Genomic DNA, 9,775 nt, shown 5'->3' on the forward strand with positions numbered 1-9,775 from the left:
TGGTGTAGGGCACACCATGGTCAGTGTTCTGTATCTTATGACCTGTTGTGGATTTCTGTAAAAGTCTGTGCTTCAGAACGAAGCTTCTTTATGAATCTGGGATGGCGGAGAATGGGAGGAATTGAAGGGAGCAAATGATGTAAAAATAGCTCTCCAGCAGGGAGAAATGGTGTGAATACAATGTTCATGGAGGGGAATGGTGTGAATCCACCAGTCCAGTAGGGGGAAATGGTGTGAACACAGCACTCTAAGAGGGGGAAATGATGTGAATATAGCATTCCAGGAGGGGAAATGGTATGAATAGAGCATTCTAGAAGGTAGAAATGGTGTGAACACAGCAATCCAGGAGAAGGAAATTGTGTGAATACAGCACTCCAGGAGTGGAAATTGTGTGCATACAGCACTCCTACAAGTTGTCTTCTGCCCTCCACATATGCAACGTGGCACGCAAACACACCTTATACATACAAAATAAATAAATAGGAACGCAATAGTTCATTTTAAAAACAAACAAAAAAAATGGTACCAGGTGGTGGTGGTACATACCTTTAATCACAACATTTGGGAGATGAGCCAGGAGGAGCTCCAAGTTTTAGGCCAGCCTGGTCTACAGAGTGAGTTCCAGGATTGCAAGGGCTACACAGAGAGACTCTGTTTTAAAAAACCAAAACCAAGCTACAACAAGACACAAAATAAAGCAAAAAAAGAAAGAAAAAATAATTGAGAATTTCATACCCTTACTTCCAATTCCTTCCTTATTCCCCCCACCACTCCCTTCCAGTTTCAAGTATTCTCTTTTAATATACATACACATATGTGTGTATATAATATATGTATTTATTAAAAGAGAATAGTTATATATATATAAATGTTTATACGTATATAAATATGTGTATATATATCGGTCTAAAATAGGACCTCTTGATAACATAAACTCTATATAGCCCTGGCTGTCCTAGAACTTGGACTGTAGACCTGATTGGCTGTAAACTCACAAATATCTGTCTGCCTCTGCCTCCCAAGTTTTGGATTAAAGACGTGTGCCTCCAAGTCCAGCGTATTTTTGAGAATTTCATATGAGTACCGTATTTACACAATTTCTTCTCTCATTCTGTACCGCCACATCTTTACTCTTTCTTTTACATTTTACTTTTTCTTTTTACATTTACCTATGTATCGTTCCATTTTCTGTTCAGGTTGATGAATAGAGTATTTATTTAGGTTCCTAATTGTTAGCATACAATTCTTTTAATAGTATGCTTTATTGTTTTCAAATATAGCACGTATATTTCCTTATGTGTCTGGGTCCATGTGAGTGCCTGGCATGAAAGTGCAGGTGATGGAGTTCAGATGAGGGTCTCAGATGCCCTGAGCTGTAGTTACAGGTGGCTGGAAATTGACTGATATGGGAATCTGACTCAGGCCTCTGGAAGAGTGAGAAGTAGTCTTACCCAATAAACTCTCCAGTCCCTAACTGATTATGCTTACAAATTTGTGTTTTTACTTTGTATCTATTTATTTCCTACTCAGCTTCACCAAATATCTCTTCTATGGATCTGTCCCCCTAATCTCCCCATATGTGAAAGAGGAGAAAGGCTCCAGTCCTCCTGTAGAGGGTCTCCCTTCCCCAAAGAGTTCTGTATATACAAAGTTACTAGAGTGTCGCCCCATTGGCGACTACTCTTGCAGAGGACACTCTTCAGTTCCCAACACCAATATGGCAGTTTATAACTGCCTGTAAGTTCACTTCTGGGGAATCATATGACTCCTTTGGACCCTCACTGGACAGCACACATGCGGTACACACACACACACACACACACACACACACACACACGCAGGCAAAACACCCATGCACAGGAAACAAAAAANTGTGCACAGCTAAGCAGCTCCAGTCAAGTGGTTGACTGTGACCCTGTTATATCTCATCTCTAATCTCTCCTGCAAGGTGACAACCCCTCAGTTTTCTGGGAGACAAGATTCCCACTCTGGCTGGCACTAGACTTCAGCCTTTTCCTTCTACCAGCTTGTGATTCCTGGGTTGAAAATCCAGTTCATTGGTTTACCTTATGTCAATGGTATGATCACCAAAGCAAGGGACACAGTGTCTCTTTAGAACATTTTCTTTTCTCCAGTTACCTGCTTTTACACAAGACTTGGTATTTGTTTCCTGTGGCTTTCAAAGGATATGTTCTAGTCCTGTATACTTAGTGTTTCAACTGTAATATGATGTGGGGAGTTTATTTTCTTATCTTAACTATTTGGTCTTCTAGATGTTTCTTTTATGTAGATAGGCACCTTCACCTTACATCTGGGACATTTTTTGCTATGATTATATTGAATTTTTTTCTGTGCCTTGGCTGGCTAGGCCAAGGAGGGACACTTCAGAGTGCTTTGTGGTTTGTGGTTTTCAGTTTATTAAGCAATGGCTCATCTGTTTCCCAAAGCAAAATTATAACCTGCCAACAATTGCATTGATTGTAACCCTGATTTGTAACTTTTAACCTTTATGAATAATTAAACTGTATATGTGTATGGGGGGTGGGGTGGGGGCGGGTGTCTCTGGAATGCTAATTAGCATCAGCGTGAAGAATATGAGATCATTTAAGGTGCAGGACTCGGGTATTCAGCCAGATCATTGAGTCTTTTGGTGTGAAAGCTACAGTGGGAAAAGAAACAAAGTGTTTGACTTCCTCAGAACAGGTTGGTCAGAGAAATACATGTTTGCAGCAATGCCATGAGAACCACAGTACAGAGGGAGGCAAATCCCTCTCCTTCCTAAGGCTCATCTGCTTTAAGAAATGAGTTCACAAAAATCTAGATCCCTTATTTACACAATTGGAAATTTGGTAAATTTCATAGATTTTGCCCTGTCTGTGATTTCTGACAGTCACAAGACAGCTTCCTCAATGGTACCCCGTCTTCAGAAAGCTGACTGATCGTTGGGCTCATGATGGGACACAATGAAACAGGATTTCAATAAACATGAGCCAGTGAGTGGACTTAGGGTGGTGACTGAACATGGCTGCAGAGCACTTAGAAACTGTAAATCTACCCTGTCTAATTAACTAGCTCTTATCGTCTTGAAACATGCCTAGTCCATATTGAAGAAGACAGTTTTAAGTCAACTTGATTTAAAGTGGAAATTTAGAACTGACTAAGATATTGGAGAAGGAGACAGTGTTTCCCTCTTGGGGATGCTTTCTTCCAGGCTTATTTGGCAGTGTCTGAAGATATATTGATTACTGGTCTCTGCTTAGTAGAGGCCATGGGCACTGATAAATTTCTTACAATGCACAGGATTGTCCCCTAGGCCAAGGCATCATCTGGCCCAAAGTGGTTATTACTGATACTGTTGCATCTTCATTTCTGTTCAGTTCTAGGAGGTTTTTATTCTCTTCTTTATTTCTTCAATGACTCATTCTTCCTTTAATAGTGAATTTTTAAATCTCCATGAATTTCTGTATCTTATGTAGTTTTCTTTATGTCTGATTCAGTCATTGAGGGAGGTAAGATATAAGAAAGTGTTTTAATTTTCCTGTATTTGTTGAGACATGCATTGTTTTCTGGTATGTGATTTATTTAAAAAAAAAACTTCCAGGGACTGATGAAGTTTATGAGGTGGATTCCTTCATCTTTTCTGACTAATTTTGGTATAAAATCTGTTTTGTCAGATAGTTGACAGCCGTTCCTGCTTCCAGTTCCATCTCAGTTAAAGATCACTCCCCATCCTTTTACCTTTAGGTGATATCTGTCTTTGTTAGGGAGGTGCTGTTTTTGGAGTCAATAAACAGATGGATCCTATTTCTTTAAAAATATTTTTGGTTAGTCTGTGTCTTTTGATTGGGGAATTGAGATTACTAATATTTAGAGTTATTATTGAAAGCTGTGTATTAATTTCTGTCATTTTGTTTATTTTGTAATGTTCAGTATTTTTCTAATTCTCATCTGCTGACAGCTTTTGACACATTTTCTTTGTTTTATGCATTTTTGTGTTTTAGTTATGATACAGGGGAAATTTCTTTTCTCATTATGTCTATTTGATGTTCTATAGTCCTTTGGTACGTGGATTGCCTCCTGTTTTTCTGAATTCCCAAAAATTTTTGCTATGGTTGCATTGAAAATATTTTATATGCCTTTGGTGTTTTTTCCTTTTTTAGTGACTGACTTAATTAAAAGATTTGATATTTTCATGTTGTTTCAAATATCTCTTATTTTGTTCACATGCTACTTATTTAAGTATGCATATATTAAATATGTAAGTATGTATTATTTATTTGTAAATGGAGACTGCACTTTACTTTCCTGGCTACCCAGACCTGAATAATCACACAGAAACTATATTAATTACAAAACTGTTTGGCCAATGGCTTAGGCATATTCCTAGCTAGCTCTTATATCTTAAATTAACCCATTTCTATTAATCTGTGTATCACCACAAGGCTGTGGCTTATTGGAAAGGTTCTGGGCATCTTTATCTTTGGCAGATACATGGTGTCTTTCTGACTCTGCCTACTCTCTCTATCTATCTATCTATCTATCTATCTATCTATCTATCTATCTATATATGTTTGGATTTCCTACCTGACTTTATTCTTCCCTGTTGTAGGACAAAACAGCTTCTTTATTAATCAATGGTAATAAAAGATATTCACAGCATACAGAGGGAAATCCCATATCATCTTCCCTTTTCTGTTTAAATAAAAGCTTTTAACTTTAACATAATAAAATTACATATACAAAACAGCAAGCAAGAATTATAATTACAATATTTATTCCATTTACATTTGGCAAATTAAGGATAATACTTTATCATCTATCCTAGCTTTGTAAATCTAAAGTTTTATATCTAATTTATCTTTTATCATAACTAAGAAGAACTATAATTATAACTATCTATTCTTCAACTCCATCAAAGACCCCAGAAGGGTATAATATTACCTAAGTAAACAGGAACTGCTTTGTAAGCAAGTTCCAAAACTCTGGAATTGACAGACATCTCACTGCCTGGATAGTCACCCAAAGTTCTTCTGTAATATTGGGGCATCCATATCCAGCCTACAGGTGCATAGTACCCAGGAGACTTTTCCATGAAGCAGGAAATTTTAAAGACCGTTTTGCCTTTATTGGAAATTTTCAGTCACTTTCTTCTGTGTCCTGCAGAATGTCTGGCAGACTCTTTCATGAATCAGGAAATCTGAAGGACTGTCTCTCCTTCTTTAGGCAAGTTCAGCAGTCACTTTTCTATGGGTCCTGCATGTCCAATTTATACAGCATTACCATCAAGCAGTCAGGCAAGAGTTTCTTGCCCAAATGGCTAGCCTTGCCACATTGAAAGCAAACTCCATAAGGAGTTTCTTCAATGCCCATCATCCTCTTGAAGTAATTAGCACTGCCTGAAGCAGACATGTCTCATTGTTGAGAAAAGTCTAAGTTTTTAAAACACTTTAAATGCCATATTCTGTAGGTCTTTGAAAGGTTTGAAGGATACCTATCCATCTGAAATATATCTCTGTAGACCTAGAAAACCTAACACGACTACAGTTTGATTATTACAGATGCCTATCAATCTGTATTTCTTAATCATACATTACATTTTAAAATAAGCTGCCTAAACTCAATACCTTAAAAACCAAGAGCAGAAAGAAATACAGTATAACAAATCAATTTTAAGTTTGTATCAATAGACTAAGATCTATACCAATGCAAAGTATTCATCTTTTTATCATATCTTCCCCTGCTTTTCTTTTAGAAAGAGTTTGACTGTGACCATTTAATAATTTATACCTAACCCCTTTTAAATGAAAAAAAAATTCATAAACAATAATTTTGGGAATTTGGGCATAGTTTTCTTCAAACTGCTTCCTGCTATTTGTTGGGCAAAGTATTTTTAGGGATCATGGAGACATTTTGGGGATCTTGTTGTATCAAACAACATTAGCCTGGAAGGAATCCACAGGTTCTCATCTTCTGTGGAAACAGAAGCAGAACCTCTTTTCTAAAGCAGCATGTCCTTAGACGCAAATTTTGAAGTCAAGACACCTTTATGTTGGTTTAACTTAGCAGTCCCCAGAATCAAATGTCTCTCTACAGTCAAAAAAATTCAAAGAAAACAAAATAGTATACATAATCTAGATTCTCTGTATATATTCCATCTTTACATGGCTTCTTTACTCCTTTAATCTATGACTGTCTTTACTCTTTTATATTAATTTTACTGTTTCTTTAAAGACTTTGCTTTATTTTTAAAACCATTTATTTCCTTTTATAACTGTCTATACTCTTTTCCTTCTTTCTCCCAACCCTATGTACATTTTTAAACACACTATAACTGGTTCAGAGGTTTATTTCTCTCTGAATTTGTCTTTATTGCATATCTGTTACCATTCGCTGGCCAGGAGTTCTTTTAAGATGGGAACCAGCTTGGTTGTAGTGGCCCTGGGTGCTGGCTCTGTCTCTCTTGATCTTTCAGCATGGTGGGGGTACATTTACTGCCAGTTCTGTGAGCCATGCTCACACCCTGGGTCCAGAGACACAGCAGGTCTAAGTTGCCATTAAGCAACTTGTAGCACTCTGCCCACAAATCCTAACTGCTCTGTAGAAGGACCTCCCAAAGAAGCCAGAGCTATTCATGCTTCCAGTATGAACTGTAAAGCCATTTCTTAAAGGAGCCACACCTCTGCTTACAGCTCACAAACAAAGCCTATCTGAAAAATAAGTTGTCTACCAAGAAGCTGCACTTTTGCTCCCATTTTCATGTCCTAGGTTGGGTACCATTTTGTAAATGGAGACTGAACTTTACTTTCCTGGCTGCCTAGACCTGAATAATTACACAGAAACTGTATTAATTATAACACTGCTTGGCCAATGGCTTAGGCATATACCTAGCTATTCCTTATATTTTAATTTAACCCATTTCTATTAATCTGTGTATCACCATGAAGCTGTGGCTTACCAGAAAGGTTATGGGCATCTTTATCCTTCAGCAGCTACATGGCATTTCCGACTCTGCCTACTCTCTCTCTGTTCATATTTCCTGCCTGGCTTTATTTTTCCCTGCCATAGGCCAAAGCTGCTTCTTTATTAACCAATGGTAATAAAACATATTTACAGCATACAGAGGGGAATCCCACATCATTCATTCATTCATTCATTCATTCATTCATTTTCCCTTCCTTCCTTTCTCTCTCTCTCTTTTTTCTTCCTTTCTTTCTTGTATTTTGAGACATGATTTTTCTGTGCAGCTTTGGAGCCTGTCCTGGAACTTGCTCTGTAGACCAGGCTGGCCTCAAACTCATAAAGACCCACCTGTATCTACCTCTCAAGTGCTGGGATTAAAAGTGTGCACCACCACTGCCTTACTCTTGTTCATGTGTATATATTAATTTATTTTTATCCTAAGTGAATATTTTAATTTTTCTTCCTGTCTTCAAGCCTTAATAGTCTGTCCTAATAATACATATATTTCTCAGGCTTTCCATTGAGTTTTTTATTCAATTTATTGACTACTTCAGGTTTAGCATTGTTTCAGTTTAGTTTTTCCAAAAGTGAAACACTGTAAAAATTGTAAAACATTAAAATTAAAGGTGTAGATTATACAAAAAATAATATTGTGAGTATATTGGATTAAAAATATATCATTAAAATTAATACTTCTTAAATATACTACAAAATTTAAAATTATATATGTGGTTTATATATTTACATATAAGTTTATACCTTTATACATCAAAGTTTATAGTTTGAGTCTTGAAGTTCATCAGAGGTTAAGCTGTCTCCAATTCCCTGAGGGTCTGGAAAACACCACTATTAATACAACTAATATATTAAAAGGGAAACTAAGATGAAAAGAGTCTATGTCCATTTCAAAATATTATTTACCTGTTTTACAAGTGATTATCATTCATTCCCCTACTTTTCTTCCAAGATCTAATCATGAGTGAGTAGAAGAGAATTTCTAGGACAATGATGAGTCCCAGAGTCTACAAAGCTGTAGGAATTAACCCCAAATCTGCCATAAAACCCAGGGATAGAGCTGAACCCTGGCAGGAATTGAGGAGGAGTAGCATTGTGAGGGTGCTAATAGAGTCTTGTGTTCTCTTCATAGCTTTGTAGATGAATTCCCAAAGTAAAGGCTGCTATTAAAGGAAGTCACCGAACTAGGAAGTAGTGGAATGACCTTGTTTTGAAGCTAACCTTTCACAAGAATACCAGCATATTTCCAGGAACTAATGCTTACAGTTGGACATGCCATTGAGTGGTATAGGAGGTTCTTCTGTCTATGTGTTACTTTCATTGGTTAAATAAAGAAACTGCCTTGGCCTTTGATGGGGCAGAAAATTAGGTGGGTGAAGTAGACAGACCAAGATGCTGGGAAGAAGGCAGGCAGAGAGAGCCGCCATGGAGTCACCAGAGTCAGACATGCTAAATCTTTCCCAGTAAGCCACGACCTCGTGATAAAATACAGATTATTAGAAATGGGTTAATCAAGATGTGAGAGTTGGCCAATAAGGAGATAGAGCTAATAGGCCAGGCAGTGTTTAAATGAACATAGTTTCTGTGTAATTATTTCAGGGTTAAGCTAGCCGGGCGGCAGAATGCAGCCCACCCCCCTCTTTACTACAGTTGAGCCGTGTGGTCATGGTTGGTTTATACTGTCATCTTGGGGCAGCATATACAATCAGGTCCAAATGAAATTCAGGACAAATGGCTAACTTGTGGCATCTGTGAGTATACCAAAGCACATACTGGCCTCTAGATTTTCTTCAGCATCCTGAGTATCTGTTACAGAGTCCATGCTGGCATCCTGCTCCTTTTAGTTCTTGCACCAGCACCTATCCTGAACTTCAGCTCATGGGTATCTCTTTTCCCAGCTTTTCATTCCTACAGAGTGCTGTCATTCTGGCCATTCTCTCTCTTTGCTTTCTTGGTTTTTGCTGTCTTTGTCCCTTCTCTCTTAGTCCTCTTCTCTGGCTCCTCCCCACTTCCCTCATGACCATATTCAGTCCACTGGACATGTTCAATCCACTACTTTTTCTCTCTGCTCTGGGACTCTTCCATATGCCCTTGACTGTACTCTCCCTCATAGCTACAATAAAAATCTCCTCAACCATACCTTGAAGAATTGTGTCCTTATTTTATTTATATACAACATTCGATTAAACTTCCAGAGGTTGCTAGAGACTGTGAAATCATCCTGTAGAATCTTTCCATATCAAAATAAAGGCAGTAAATGTGATAACTTGATATAAAAATTCTTTCTTTAGTGACTAAGGAAATAATGATGTAAAACAGACAAACTGAAACACAGAGAAACTGACCAACTTGGCATAGCACAATCAAAATAATAATTTTCTAGGAACAAACTGGCTATGACAATTATAAAATAAACACAGAAATGATACACAGTAAGATACAGTACCATGTCATAGGCAACCAATGCCATACTTCAGGTGGGTTTGCAGGTCACTTAAACTTCCCTAGGGCTTGGATGTTCTTGGGTTGAGCTTTGGATAGGTGGGGCACCTGGTAGATGTTGGAAACAACCATAGCAGAAAGCTGCTGACTTACGTTGTATGTAGCTGCTGTAACCACTGACTATAGTATCCATGCTGCCTCCAGGGAGAAGCTGGGACACACTCGTCAATGTTGTGTGCCCCACCGAGTGAAGCCCACATTCTGGGACTGTCCCAACTGCTGTAGAGTCTAAAGTTGGGCCATCAGCGGTGGCTGGCCATGTCACACACTGACAGCATGCACGTGGGCTGGAGGAGGG

Source organism: Alexandromys fortis, unplaced genomic scaffold (genome assembly GCF_014885135.2).
Source record: "Alexandromys fortis isolate MF-2015 unplaced genomic scaffold, M_Fortis_MF-2015_v1.1 scaffold_449, whole genome shotgun sequence".
NCBI classification, from domain to species: domain Eukaryota; kingdom Metazoa; phylum Chordata; class Mammalia; order Rodentia; family Cricetidae; genus Alexandromys; species Alexandromys fortis.